This window comes from Triturus cristatus, unplaced genomic scaffold (assembly GCF_964204655.1).
Source record: "Triturus cristatus unplaced genomic scaffold, aTriCri1.1 SCAFFOLD_189, whole genome shotgun sequence".
Taxonomy (NCBI): domain Eukaryota; kingdom Metazoa; phylum Chordata; class Amphibia; order Caudata; family Salamandridae; genus Triturus; species Triturus cristatus.
The window spans coordinates 1,318,388-1,334,937 of NW_028187520.1; the positions used below are offsets into that span (position 1 = coordinate 1,318,388).

General features: G+C 41.3%; 1 protein-coding gene and 1 long non-coding RNA gene across 5 annotated transcripts in view; both read left to right on the top strand.

Moving 5' to 3' along the window:
* The window catches only part of LOC146771117 (vacuolar-sorting protein SNF8), a 334,422-nt gene that overhangs the window by 273,470 nt on the left and 44,402 nt on the right, over positions 1-16,550 (top strand). The window lies entirely within an intron of this gene.
* LOC146771118 (uncharacterized) lies at positions 10,309-10,750 on the top strand. The gene is made up of 3 exons (XR_014975222.1): positions 10,309-10,359; positions 10,444-10,580; positions 10,675-10,750. It is a non-coding gene; the product is annotated as an uncharacterized LOC146771118 (long non-coding RNA).

Here is a 16,550-nt window from a genome sequence, read left to right on the forward strand (position 1 = left end):
TGGCCCAACACCCTAGATTAACGTTTTACTAGCTCCATTAATCTGAAAATTGACAGTCCCATGCCTTTAGTATGGACCGACTGTTATTCCATTGGCTTTGAGTTATTACCGACCCACACTGTGGGTTATAGGCTTGGTTAGACCGTGGAGGAAGGTAAATTCAATGAACTCTCAGTCTAGCCTCCAACTTCCACACATTCAGAAGACTGATTATATCAACGAGGCAGTCTCTCGCTTTCATGACTTCCTTATCAAGGCCTTTGACTTAGTGGCTCTTCCTATAGTCTGTAAGATCAGACAGGCTAAACAGCAAGCAGCCTGGTACTCAGAGGAGCTTAGTAGTGAAAAAAAGCACTGTAAAATACTGGAAAGGAAGTGGTACAGGCCTAAATTCCCTCAGGATAGAGGGGAATATGAAATTACCATCACCCGATCAAGGAGGCGCGCAGAAGCCATACTATTTCTAGAATTGAAAAATCAGGCAATTCAATGAGGGAGTTATTCAAAGTGAATTTGCTAAGCCAGAGGCCCCACCTGCCTCTCAAGACGTATGTGAGTCGCTTGCAAGCTACTTTAAAGACAAGATCAATACAATATATAAAGTATTTTCACCTCATGCAAAAAGGTCAGATAAAATAGTAAACTAAAAGATACCACCTTCAAAAGCTCCGAGCCATCTGGGAAGGTTTGATGTTATCACCCAGGATAGATACTCTGGTGAAAGTAAAATCTGGCTCACTGGGAAACCCTTACCCTGTGCATATACTGACCTCTATGTCATCCTTGCTGATATCGCACATTACAAATTTTTTTAACCTATCTTTGGACAAGCCAAGATCCCAAAAGCCTGGAAGTTGTCATTTGTTTCCCCTATTTAAAAAAAAAAAAAAAGCTAATGTTGACCCAAACAACTGCACTAACTATCCGCCGATTTCGGTTCTCCATTTTCTCAGGAAGGTTTTGGAGAGCTTAGTAAATAAACTGCTTTCTGAATGCAACACAGCTGTTCTAAAGCCTGACTGTAAAGAATCCAGTCTTTCGTTGTTCTCTAAGTCTGGTTTTAGAACAGCACACAGCATGGAGACAGTACTTATGGCAGTTACCGTCTCTATTATGATCATGTTGGACCAAGACTGCCCGGCAACGCTGGTATTATTAGATTTGTCGGCTGCCTTTGATATGGTCTCCCATCCTCTTTCAGAGAGGTATGTGGAAGCCCTAGTGTGGTTCAGGTACTTCCTGGAAGAGAGAACCCATGTGGTTCGGATCCATCTTTTCAAATCTAGGACAGTCACAAATACCTGGGGTACCTCAAGGGTCTTCCCTTGGTCCCACCCTTTTTAATATTTATGTGGCCTGCTTGCGAACATTGTAAAATCCTGCAGGTTCGTAATAATATCCTAAGTGGATGATACCCAACTGGTGATTTCAATAGGGCAAGACCCAGGAGCCTCCAAAGCCAGATTTATTGACTGTATGTGGAAAGTGGCTGCTTAGATGAATATTATTTTTTTACGGCGTTTTATATAGCGCAAACTTGACCCGGTATCGGGTATCAGAGCGCTTTACATAGCACCAGTTGCGTTACATGAGGACACATTCATTTTTTTTTAGGCAGGGGGAGATTAGATGATTTGCTCAGAATCACAGGATGTTCAGCCTCATTGCTGACACTCGAACCCGGTTCCCCAGATTCGAGGTCGACCACCCTAGCCGTTAGGCCAACTCTTCTCCCCAATTTGACCTACTTACATCTCAACGGAGGGAAGACCGAAATCCTTCTGTTTGGGAAGGTGCAGGAATTATGATCAGAGAACTGGTGGCCAAAAGAGTTTTGTACTTGCCCTTGTCCAAAGGAAGTGGTAAATACATTTAGGTTTTTTGGTTGACAATAAGCTCACAGTGATGGAAAAGGCAACTTACACTTGTGATACCTGTTTCACCATCTTACGACTCCTCGAGTTTTCCCCTGGCTCCCAATTAGTTCTAGGAAAATGATGGTCCAGGCACTCCTAATGGGTCACCTGGACTACAGTAACACACTTCTTGTAGTGGTGAACGAGACTCTCCTGTCTGAACTACAGGTGATACAAACACCCGCTTGGTCTGTAAACTCCCTCCTGGCTCTCCTTCTGAACCCACTTTAAGAGCCCTGCATTGGCTAACCTTGAGGAAGCGCAATCTGTTCATACTTGTGTGTCTGACTCACAGAGCATTATTTGGGAATGGCCCTGCATACCTTCGCACGGGGCTCCCATGGTACCTCCTGGGTAGAAACTGGAGGTCTGTGGACAAGGTACTGCTAACCCCACGGCACATACATACAACTGAATATGGATGTCGTTCGATTTCATATTTAGCCCCCTTTCATTAGAACAGACTACCTCATCAAACTCGCTCCTGCCTAAATTTTAAAAGATTTAAAAAACTGCTGAAAACCTGGCTCCTTTTAAGTTACATTTGCTGTCTTTCTCTGAGACTGCAGTCTCCGCGCCGGGAGACTCCTCTGATAGTGATATGTGCGCTTTCCAAGAATAGATAACATAACCATGCCATATAATACACCCCTTTTCCTCACGCCGCTGAGAGGTTGGCCTTTGGAATACGTAAGCTTTTTAGGTCTCGCCTACGCAGCGCACATGCGTTGCATTGAAGGACCTTTAGCCGTCGCTCTGCTCTTTTTGGAAGCACACACTCGTGCTTGTGGCGGCATCCAGCTTGCGGGAGTGTGCAGTGGCGCGCCTCAAGCACATGTGCAGTGCTTCCAAAAAGAGCAGACTGCTCACGCACCCACCACTCCCGGGCTCTCGCTCGCTCTCTCCCTCTCTTCTCTCTTTCTCTCCTCTCTCGCTCTCTCTCCCCCTCTCCCCCTCTCTCTCTCTCTCTCTCTCTCTCTCTCTCTCTCCCCCTCTCCCCCCCTCTCTCTCTTTATCACTCTTTCCCTTTCACTCTCTCTCTCCCGCCCCGCCATGTGTTCCATAATGTCGATTAATAATGTCCAGTAGCCAATACAATTCAAAGTGATTCTCATCTTCATGTCTAACACAGGAAATCGGTGTAGGGTGGGCCCTACAACAGGAATAAATATATTGGGAATGTGGGAGATTTTCAAAGGTGGCTGCGGAGGGTCAAACAAGTCTCAGCTTGTGTAGGGCGGCTCAGCTGCCGCTGCAAGATATCATCCGCCTCCACCGGCAGCATGCACCACAATTTCTCGCTGACTTAAATTTATCCAGCCTACTTATCTGCTGTACTCGTTTTGATGAAGAGTGGCATAATATTCCCTTTTCTGTCATTTGCTAGGACGCCATGAGTGTTTTTGGAAACACAAGGAATTGGGTATCCTATGAAGGCATCGGCCATTTATTTACCCGAGCTAGAGCAAGGACAGGACCATGCGCTACAATAAGTACATTCATTCCCAGGGTTGGCCTTGAGTAGCTGTCCGCATCTGCAGTCCTAGATAAAGCATGCAATTAGCGCCACCGCCGCCCCTAGTATTTTTTTCATTTTCATTGTTTTGGTTTGGATGATGTCCCCTTAAATCGACGCCCCAGGCCGGCCGTGTTCAGACTCGCCGTCAATAAAAGCGCAGGAACTTGAAACCAAACTTGTTTTTCCAGACTCTGGAACTTTGGTTCTTTAATTCCTTTGCAGCTCACGCGGCACCCAGTCACCCCGGGGCACTAATTGTAATATGTAAGCTATAAAAGCTTCCGAAATGTGAATGCATTTGACAAGTTAATTCAGCTGTACTGTCTTCCAAAAAACCTCTGCTCGCTCGTATTCCGAGCGACCGTGGAGAGTAGTCGTCCTCAGACTGCTAGGATTAAAACTGATGGGTTTCCGGCCCATTCTGCAAGTTTATGGAAAGCGTCTATTAATATTTCAGAATGGAGACGCAGCTGCAAGTCAATAGCTTCCCTTGAAACCAACGCTTACCGTCTGGAAATTGGCACATTATCAGAAGAGGAGGATTTTCACAGAGCCAGCTACGGAACGGTGCCGCAAAGTCCTCCACAGACACAAGGGTAAATTGCCCTCCTTCAAAAATGCGTTGCAAAAGCACTTTACGAACGCGCAATACACGTCACCTTTCACACAAAGCCTAATTGGTAGACTTTACAGAAACCAACGTAAGAATATTTGAATAATTTGCATCCCAAAGAGCCCTTCATTCTCACTGTATCATAAAGCAGTTTGGAGCCACGGGACATTTCACACAAGCTGAGGCCATTGTCACAATATCAGCCTGCCCCATTTACAAACTGCGTCACCTGGAGCCTAATAACTTCCACCGAGCTTAGCTTGTTGGGGGCGGGAAAATGACTCTCTTCCCCCGAGAACATTTGAAAGAAAAAGGCGTAAAAAAATGCATTTTAGAGCGTAATTTTCACATACATCTGCTAAAAGCTCTGAATAGGCACTCGTGAAACATCCCAGTACTTTCATGATGTGCCAAGCCTACGAAGCGTCCCAAGAGGGGACCCTATTTTTGTCAGAATTGCTATGTGGTACCCTGTAAGTTGAGAATGAACTCTGGTTTGGCATTGCAAACAGTGGTGCCCCCATTTTCCAAAAATCGTTTTCTGTATGCCAAGGGCAACATATTACCATGCGTGCCCTCCATTATGCCAAGAATCGACTGTAGCATGCCAGGGCCAGCATATTGCTGGGGTCCTAAGTAAGGCAAGTATTCCCTTGAGTAGGCCAAAACCAGTGGCAGACTTTCAGGCATAACACACACACTCACTCACTCACTCACTCACACTTACTCATTCTAACTCGCTCACATTCACACTCCGCCTCTCACTCATGCTCATGGCCTCTCATTCATATAAACCTACCTACACACTCTCACTCACAAACACACACTCACGCTCATGGCCATTCATTCTAAGTCACACTACTTCAGTCATACTCACGGTTTCACTCACTCTTGCTTTCGCAATCCTTTTTCACTCAGTCTCACTCATACTCACTTTCACTCGCTCTCACTGTTGCACACGATCACTCAGACTCTCATTCTAATGCACACAATCACACTCAGACACACTCCTTCCCTCACTGATTTCCACTCATACCCAATCACACACACATGTTGTCACACACACACACACGCACAACCACGCGCGCACACACACACACACACACACACACACTTTTATGCACTCACTCACATGTCCAGAGCAACAACATTGGATTTTTTTTTTTTACCTATCTTGATGCCTCTGATGGTGACTCTTCCATGGCAACAGTGGAGTAGGAATCTGTATCTGGACATAGTAGCAATCAACACATGATTACCACACTGCAAACGAGGAACAGGGCAGATGTACATTAAGACTTACGACGTGCCATGTCCCAGCTTATGTCAAGGCTGGTCCTCCGGTCCTATCAGATGCTGGGACCAGTCTAAGGATCTCACCCCAGATGCTCTGTGTGAATTCTGGTTGGACAAAGAAGTGCACTGATGAGCACCCCGACAGTCTCATTTTCAGAGACATGCTGTGCTTCCTGAGGCATGCACAGTATGCCTGCGAAATAATATGAACTGTGCCTGGTGAAGGGACGTAGTGGAAGTATGACCTCACGGATGTACAATCCAAACAGATGGATTGTGGCTCAGCCCCTCCTCCACTTGACTTTAGGAGTCTGGTTCAGTAGAGAGGGTATACCTGCACATAATGTCGACCTCCTCTTTCCCCATCCTGGATGCATATTGCTTTTCATTGACCTCATTCCAACACATTTTCTGCTGCTCCTTGCCCGCAGCACAACCCGCTATCTTGTTCTGACACAAGGGAGTAGGTTACATGAACATATTGCCTCAGACAACGACAGGTTCTAAGATCTTCGGGTGCAGTGATTATGGCTTAGCACAGACGAGTAATTCATTACTTCGCTATTGGTATGGGTGCCCTGTGAGAGGGCTGCCTGAGATGAATTCCATAGTGGTTGTTTTTCAAGTGAGGAGGATCATGTACCTGGGAGATTTCAAGTTTTTAAATTACTTTTTGGGACTTGTGCGTATGCTGAGCTGGGTTTTGCAGCGAAGGTTCAGCAGCTTCGTGTTTTGCAGAAATCACACAGAGAATTAGGGAATGATTGAAATGGTGCATTCAGCTGCTACCAGGTTCGCCATTTTCTTTTTACTAAGCGAAGTGACTGGGGGTGTTAAATTGACACATCCTGGTAGATACAGTTGCATCTCAAATCCAACATATGAAGAAACACCAGTTGTCTCACACTTCACCTTGCGCAACTGGTGCACACGCTTTTCTGTGGATGTATTCAGTGGATTGGGACGGTGCTGGATATGGATTGAATACTCTCAAACCAAAGAGTCTGCTTGACATCAGAAGAGAGAAAATGGACGGACAGGCAGATCTGGGAGTAGTTAATGCGCTGTCAGTGAGAGAAGTCAAAATGGGGACACCTGACCTATCTGTGTTTATTGCTACTATTTAATTCAACAGTTTTCAGACCACCTTTTGGTGGGATGAATTGTTGTTTTTCAGTCTTCTGAAGTTGAGAGTATGGTGGACTGTTTGTATCTTAAGATAATTGGCATTAATGCATAACTTTAAAGCACATGATGCGAGGGTTCTGCAAAAGAAGGAGTTTATTTAAACAAGCATTGGCATAGCCAATAGGTCTCGCCTTTGGGACCTTTTAAGTGTTTAGCCATGCAACAGTTGATGTTGTTGCACCAAGGATATTGTGCTGGATGACTAAACACTTATAAGGTGCCAAAGGCGAGACCTATTGGCGATGCCATTGCTTGTTTTTTTCTTTTTTACCTGACATATCAATGTAACATATTGTTGGCAGTGTTGCACTGTGCAGTTATATCACAAGTATACACCTTTATATAAAACCGTATACAGCTAATACAGGTATTGCTAAGTTTCAACGCAAAGAGTGACTTCACCTCTAGCATTCCATGCAATAAATACGACTGAAACAGGTACATGAATTCAATATCTTGGGGGTAATCACTGGGACACAAGGAGCCTTTTCGGGCATTACCTTAATTAATATAAACTTCAACGATTTCATTTTGGTACAGGGCCAAACAAATACGGATGCATAACTCCAGTAAGAGCTGCTCGCATTCGGTACTGTTTGTCAGGTCGGTGGATGGGATTAAGTTGGCAATTGGATGGGATTAATTTGGCAATTGTGAGACTGTGGCTGATGTGGAAACGTCTGGAATACATAAGCTTGAACACATTATGGAAGCCAGCCGAAAATTGTACTGGCTTCTGGGAAAGTGAAGTATACCATTTAAATGACTTTGTGTGGTTCACAAAGCTCTGCATGGAGAGGAAGCGATGTATCAGACCAGGACACATCCATACATCGCCCACCAGTTTCAAATGTTCTTCCAAGTACATCAGGACCGTCTATCACACCAACTACATCTGGGGACGTACAAATCGCTGCAACATCCAGGGTTTCTTTTTTGTCGCAAATTCCAGACCAAGGACAACCTCCGTTACAGAGTTCAACCACATCAGGAGAACTCGTTCCAAGATCAGGAGAGGACAAGGTGGGCAAAACCTTGCAAAGCGGCAAGAGTGTAGCTTGATTATTAATATTTCATCCACAACTTTATCTAGTCAACAAACGAGTACTCTCAATAAAAGGTATGTCCTTCGTACCTACCACTACTACCACAAGATTGGACACGGATATTTCTATTTTCAAATTCATGAGAAAATTACGTTTACGGCATTATTTCTCCAACATTGTGCAAACATCTGACAATGAGAACCATAATATAGTTCAATTTAGACCCATGGCTAACTTTCAGGCTCCGGTTTCGCACAAAATACTAGATACATTTGAAAATGTTGTGAAACGCGATTGCGCCCAGTTACAATTTGGAAAATCCAGAACTAACAACTTAACTGAACATGAAAAACGTATCATTAAATCAATAGCTAACAATGCATCATTAACATTAAAACCAGCTGACAAGGGTGGAGCTTTGGTAGTCATGGATACCGCCTACTATACCAAAAAAGTTGATGACCATGTACAAGATACCTCAACATACCTTCCACTGGACAACGATCCAACAACAGTCCTACAAAAGATGTTACAAACCATTTTGGATCAAGCTGAGGAATCAGGCATAATTGACACACAACTTAAATCTTATTTCATCACACCTAATCCAAGGAGGCTAAAAATGTACATGTTACCCAAGATACACAAACATCCGACAGATCCTCCTTTTCGCCCTATCGTTTCTGGCTGTGGGTCGATTTTCGACCCCATAGGAAGGTTTCTTGATCACTACTTCCAAAAGTTTGTACAAGCATGGTGTTCCTACACTAAAGTTACCACAGATTTTTTAAACAAACTTGAGAATATTTCTCCTTTCTTTCGCGAGGATTGGGTACTGTGCACAATTGATGTAACTGCCCTTTATACTTCCATAGCTCACACTGAAGGCTTGGAAGCTACAGAATGGGCTTTATTACAAATGGATCTGCCACAAGATTTTTGTGTATTTTTACTCAAGCTTTTGTCATTCTGCCTCTGCAATAGCTATTTTTCATGGAAAGACAACAATTCTTTTGGACAACTCACTGGAACATCCATGGGTTTTTCTGGGGCACCCACATATGCCAATATCTTCATGTCCAAATTCGAAAACGACTTCATACTCACTGACGAGAACTGGACTGATGGTTTGATACAATACAACAGATACATAGATGATATTTTTTTAATATGGTCACATCCCCTCACAAAACTTGAGATATTAATTGACCAACTCAACACAAGGAATCCCAGAATCCAATTTACACACAACATCAGTAATCAACAAGTGAATTTTTTGGATGTCTTAATCAGAAAGGATTATAGGAAGCAGAAATTAATCACAGAAATTTTCAATTTACGAGTTTTCATCCGAGGGGTCTTATTTCCAATCTACCGTACTCTCAATTTCTCAGAATTAAACGCATTTGCTCTGAACCGGAAACAACCACCCTAAAGATCCAACACTACAAACAAAGATTCCAACAGCGCGGAAATCCTCCCGATGTCATCGATAAATGTATCCACAGACTTGAAAAAAAGGATCGCCAATCTTTATTGATTGGGAACATTAAAAAGCACAAAGGTACACCCACCTTTGTATCCAAGTTTTCCACAAACTCCAATCGCATCAAACAAATCATCACAAAAAGATGGGAGCTTTTACAAAATGAGCCTGACTTCAACGGTATTTTCAAAGAAACACCAACATTTTCTTATATGCGTGGACATCATTTGCAAGAAATGATCAATATGTCCGTGAGATCCTCCATTAAGCCAACTCCTAAAGGAACAACTCGATGTCAAAATTGTACACATTGCAATAACATCATAGTGGGCAACACTCTCACACATCCAGTTACTGGTCACATCATCAACTTGAAGCACACATCTGACTGCAATACATCCAACATAATCTATTGTCTTAAATGTCCGTGTGGCATGGCTTATATAGGCAAAACACAACGTAAGTTTAAAGTACGTCTCACTGAACACAAAAGTACTATACGCACTGGTAATAAAACCGCCAGTGTAGCAGTTCACTGGTCAGAAGCCAAGCACACAATATCACAACTCAGAGCACAAATAGTTGAGGTAGTACCCAAACATGAAGGAGTTGACAATAATAAGAACTTGTTACAACAGGAAATTTATTGGATCGATTTTCTACAGACATTAAGGCCCAAGGGCCTCAATGATAAGATGGAAATGTGTTGCTTTTTATGAACTTTATTGACTTGAATTCATCATTTCTTGAGTACTTTATCATTTTAGATATTCACTTCTATTTTCAGGCAATCAGGTTTACATAGGTTGTTTCTCCATTGCTCTACATTTATTTGATTATTTTTTCACCTCTCTTTTAACATCCTTCTACAATTACGTGACCACCGCATAATACTCATTCTGTAACCTTTCAGCTCTTTAGTTTGTATCAACTGGTGGTTACACTCTCTCATACTTCTTTTTTTATTTTCATCACTATAATTTATTATCCATTTCACCACGGTTCACTCTACATGGTTTTCTAATCTTTTTTCGTATCCTTTTGATTTTTTCTTGTTGCGCGGCCTCACTCATTTTATTGTCACCTACCTCTTCCATTTTCATTGTTTCTTTCATCGTTACTTTGTCACTACTCGCTTTATTTTATTTCTACCTAGAACTACATTTCCCATCACTACTCACCTGTCATCTTTCCATTTAACCGCAACGCTAGCGGCCATTTTTTCATGATTTCCTCACCACTGAGTAATCATTCGGAGCATTCATCGGCACTACACGCCCACCCAAGCCAACTCGGTAAGCTTTCCTTACGAGAGAATCCTTATTTTGCATTACTCTTCGCCCCAGCTCCTCACACACCTTTTCCATTTTGCTATCCAGGCCTGCCAGAACGCTATTTTTCAAACTATATTCAACCGCTCCTACCACCGTTACCCGTTCAGTTGACAGTATTGACAGCGTTCCCTACAGGAGTTATTCACGCACGTTATCGTGCGCATTCATCTTCAACTCGCACGGTAAGATTTCACGATTGCGAGCTTTTCCTCCCACATTTGTTTTAGATCAGGTTGATACATTCAGCCTTTCTTCCCCCCTCTTCTTTTGTGGTAGATTTGTCATTCTACATTGCTCCAGTACATCATCCTACTCGGCACGTACCAAACACAGCAACACACAACGCATTGCTACCGGCAATTCCGGTGAGTGCTTCAATTGCTATTTTTAACAGGTTTGTGCACACCACGGTTAGCAGATTCATCATTCTCATTCCTCTTTGTTTCTCAGGTTGATACCAGTTTATTTCACTCACTAGGTACCCAGCATTTATATTCAGCCGGTTCTTTCTTTTGTTTGTCGTTCTTTAGTTTCTCTTCAAAATTTTGTTTATTTCTTTTCTTTTTTCCTTTACAACTCACCCATTATTACATCGTCCTTTGTCTCTTTTTTCTCTCTGCATGCTCTATCCATGGTGACCAACACGGGTTTGCAACCCTTCATATCTTCAATGGCTATTTTCAATTGTTTCTCTCGAGGGTCTCGAGCATGCTGAATATTTTCTGGACACGGATTCCACTATACTTATGCGTTAATACTAACATCCACCATAATAGCATACACTCTTAAGTAATTATTCTTACTCTCATATTCACAGAATTTCGTTCCTGAAGAAGGGACCCAAGAGTCCCGAAATGCATTGGGCTATTTAAACAAGCTTGCAAAGTCCATCTAGCAACGCTTTTTGAGTATTGTTAAACGAAGCAATGTGCTTTATTATATGTGTATTATAATATATTATTGTTTTTACATGGTGAATACAAAATTATGATTTCAGTTCATGATTGTACTACAATGCAAAAGGTATTGTCATTGTTAACAACATTGTGATTGCATATATGATGGTAATTTCATGTTTAATAATTACTATATGCCCAAAAAACGTTTTTGTTTATTCATGTGTTTGTATAACTCGTGTTTAAGATCACTCCTTGGCACACGTTTCTGGTTATAAGCAATAGGTATATACAGTATATTGGCATAAATAAACAATATATAAATCAGGAATTGGTCGATTCTTCTTGTCAGTTTGTTCTTTAATAGTATATACTTCTCCTTAGTCTGTCTGTCACCAGCCAACACGTGTTTCGTTGCTTATGGGAATAGTCGACCCGCAACTTTGTCAAGGCTGTTGTGTGAAGAAACAAAGTAATATATATATACTTGTAATGTTCAGCGTTACATGTTTAAAATAACTTAGAATAACTTGGATTCACATTAGCCCAGGTGATGCTAGTGCAACCTTCAAACCAGATGCAACACAATTCTTGAATCTTCTGGTTACATAAAGTGTTTAAATAAAACGAAAAGTGTGATCCACACGTCTTAACGATCTTATACATTGCATAGCAGTCTATGATCCTAATTGAAGCGGAGAGAAATGGTGGTGGTGATCGTGAGGTGAGATATAAAATCTATGCGTATCGAATCAAGTGGAAATAGGTGTAAGCTGACGGTAACACTAACGGCTGAGGTGCCACCCTTCGTAAAGGTGAAAAGCCCGAAGTGATACGTACTATATAAAGGTGGTCTAATCAGATAATCTTTATCTTTAGTAGTGCCTAATGACAAAAAGAGAGCATATCTACCTCTATTCAGACCGAATAAAAAATCTGAAAATATAAGAGGAGAACACGGACATATAGTATGTAAGCGATTCTTGTGAGTATCCACTATTAAAGTGTTAAAACGGGTGTAAATATATATATTTAGTTTGTCATACTTAGTCGGCGGTGATAATTCCAAACCGCAGATGGTTTCAGTTTTCTTGGGCGTTTCTTGTGCAATTAATTCCTCGTCTTCTGTAAGTGCTGCAAATAATCATAAAGCACCGCCCATATGTAAACGTTGTAAGGATAATAATAATATATAATTCAGTACGAGCCTCTATATATAAAAAGGGAACGACAAACTATACTGTCATTAGCAATGGCGTGTTCTCATTGTGATAGATTACATCACTGAGTACCTTATGATATACGAGTGAGGTCGTTAGGCTAGTGTTTGTATTCGGCCAGTAATAAAAACGTCCAAATCCCCATAATTTTCATTTTAAATAGAGAGCTCTTGTAATTGGTAGAGCTGTAATAGATCTATCATTCAAAACCTGAGCTGCATCAGCTAAAAGTGTAAAGTCGCGTATATAGTGGAGTCAGGGGGAGGCTTACCTATATTTCGTAGTGTGGCGGTATACCAAGTGTCCGTGGTGGTCGCCCCAGTCGAGTACGCTGGCGTCAGTTTGGCCGTGTACGAGTTACTAAGTTATAGACGAGATCGCGTATCCAAGTTAGCGTGAGGACTCGTGATTGTTGTGATAGTGAAGGTAGAAGTAGGACTACGAATGGCTATAGTTCTGGCGGTCGCCATCTTGGAACGTATAGTGAGAAGCGTAGTGAGAGGATAGTGGTATTGTGAATAATTCGATAGATTATGATCGTGTACTATTCAATTCCAGTCTCTCCACCGATTAGACTCATTACAAAACATAAGTGAAAGTCATAGTATGTACTTAAGGAAACAATTAATAACTCATATTTCATCATGCGATAATGACAGAGAAAAAGGCGAGTGAAAAGGCATTTAACCATAAAACGGGACATAGCATATCATCACAATATTCCAAATACCAATTTGTCTACTAACCATATTGTGGTTAGTGTATGATTGTGTTCAGTCTTCATAAGTTAAATTCCTAACTTTTGACAAACCTATTTAACTAGATCGTGTCACACCCTTTCATATGTAGAGAGGGTATATGTATCAGCTTTCTTAGAGTTTTTGAGGGTAGTTTATTTTCCAAGAAAATAATGTAACTCTTGGTCAATATTAAGTCCCTGTTCTACACTATGCAGTTTAAGAATCCATAGGGCCTCTTTTTGTCTAAGAGTAAGCTCTCTATTGCCGCCTCTTGGGTTGCTAGGAACATGTTCTATTCCAAACAATTTTGAAGGTATGGGTTGTCGGTTGGGCCGAGCATATAGACATGTGTGCCGCCAATGGATATCGCATGTCATTTTGTTTAACCGCTCTTATATGTTCCCCTATTCTTTCTTTCAACGCTCTGATCGTGCTGCCAATATATTGTTTGTGGCATTTACATTCAATTATGTAAATTACAAACTTGGTCTGACAATTTATGTTTGTTTTGATTGTAAAGCTTTTGTTGTCAGGTCCTACAAATTCCGTCTTTTTGTCATCTGCCCATTTGCATGAGTTGCAGTGCCCACATGTATAGAAACCTATAGTGTGTTTGCTTAGCCAGTTGGTTTTCTTAACAGGTTTAGGGTAACTGGGGCTGAGTATGTTTCTCAAAGAAACCCCTCTTCTGTATGTTATATGGGGTTTGTCAGTTATAAACTCTTTTAGAGAGGCATCTGATTTAAGCAGGTGCCAGTGTTTGGTCGGGCTCTTTCTCAGAATTGCAGACCAGTTGTTGTAGCCTGTAATTAGTCTGATTTTTTCATCTTTTTTTGTCTGTTTGGGTTTTTCTTTAAGTGTGTCTTTGTGTGTTATTTGGCCAATCCTCTGCTCTGCTTTATGTAGTAATTTCTTACTATAGCCCCTTTTCTCAAATCTATTCAAAACCCCTTTCTAAGAAGCCCAATTTTATTCTGGGGCCGTTACATAGATGACTGCATTATGATATGGACAGGCACGCAGTTGAAACTATTGGGCTTCTTAGATTTCCTAAACAGTAATGACTACAACATCAGATTCACCATGGAATCTAGTAAAACTAACATCGCCTTTCTAGATGTAGAATTCTACACACAAGAGAACAAAATCAACAGCAGACTATACAGAAAAGCAACGTCATGCAATGCCTTACTACATGCTAGTAGTGCACACCCATACCATCAAATACGCTCAATTCCATATGGGGAACTGACTAGGACCAGACGTAATTGCAGTAATGAGGAGGAATTCCAGATCTACAAGAAAGGGGTTTTGAATAGATTTGAGAAAAGGGGCTATAGTAAGAAATTACTACATAAAGCAGAGCAGAGGATTGGCCAAATAACACACAAAGACACACTTAAAGAAAAACCCAAACAGACAAAAAAAGATGAAAAAATCAGACTAATTACAGGCTACAACAACTGGTCTGCAATTCTGAGAAAGAGCCTGACCAAACACTGGCACCTGCTTAAATCAGATGCCTCTCTAAAAGAGTTTATAACTGACAAACCCCATATAACATACAGAAGAGGGGTTTCTTTGAGAAACATACTCAGCCCCAGTTACCCTAAACCTGTTAAGAAAACCAACTGGCTAAGCAAACACACTATAGGTTTCTATACATGTGGGCACTGCAACTCATGCAAATGGGCAGATGACAAAAAGACGGAATTTGTAGGACCTGACAACAAAAGCTTTACAATCAAAACAAACATAAATTGTCAGACCAAGTTTGTAATTTACATAATTGAATGTAAATGCCACAAACAATATATTGGCAGCACGATCAGAGCGTTGAAAGAAAGAATAGGGGAACATATAAGAGCGGTTAAACAAAATGACATGCGATATCCATTGGCGGCACACATGTCTATATGCTCGGCCCAACCGACAACCCATACCTTCAAATTTTTTGGAATAGAACATGTTCCTAGCAACCCAAGAGGCGGCAATAGAGAGCTTACTCTTAGACAAAAAGAGGCCCTATGGATTCTTAAACTGCATAGTGTAGAACAGGGACTTAATATTGACCAAGAGTTACATTATTTTCTTGGAAAATAAACTACCCTCAAAAACTCTAAGAAAGCTGATACATATACCCTCTCTACATATGAAAGGGTGTGACACGATCTAGTTAAATAGGTTTGTCAAAAGTTAGGAATTTAACTTATGAAGACTGAACACAATCATACACTAACCACAATATGGTTAGTAGACAAATTGGTATTTGGAATATTGTGATGATATGCTATGTCCCGTTTTATGGTTAAATGCCTTTTCACTCGCCTTTTTCTCTGTCATTATCGCATGATGAAATATGAGTTATTAATTGTTTCCTTAAGTACATACTATGACTTTCACTTATGTTTTGTAATGAGTCTAATCGGTGGAGAGACTGGAATTGAATAGTACACGATCATAATCTATCGAATTATTCACAATACCACTATCCTCTCACTACGCTTCTCACTATACGTTCCAAGATGGCGACCGCCAGAACTATAGTCATTCGTAGTCCTACTTCTACCTTCACTATCACAACAATCACGCGTCCTCACGCTAACTTGGATACGCGATCTCGTCTATAACTTAGTAACTCGTACACGGCCAAACTGACGCCAGCGTACTCGACTGGGGCGACCACCACGGACACTTGGTATACCGCCACACTACGAAATATAGGTAAGCCTCCCCCCGACTCCACTATATACGCGACTTTACACTTTTAGCTGATGCAGCTCAGGTTTTGAATGATAGATCTATTACAGCTCTACCAATTACAAGAGCTCTCTATTTAAAATGAAAATTATGGGGATTTGGACGTTTTTATTACTGGCCGAATACAAACACTAGCCTAACGACCTCACTCGTATATCATAAGGTACTCAGTGATGTAATCTATCACAATGAGAACACGCCATTGCTAATGACAGTATAGTTTGTCGTTCCCTTTTTATATATAGAGGCTCGTACTGAATTATATATTATTATTATCCTTACAACGTTTACATATGGGCGGTGCTTTATGATTATTTGCAGCACTTACAGAAGACGAGGAATTAATTGCACAAGAAACGCCCAAGAAAACTGAAACCATCTGCGGTTTGGAATTATCACCGCCGACTAAGTATGACAAACTAAATATATATATTTACACCCGTTTTAACACTTTAATAGTGGATACTCACAAGAATCGCTTACTTACTATATGTCCGTGTTCTCCTCTTATATTTTCAGATTTTTTATTCGGTCTG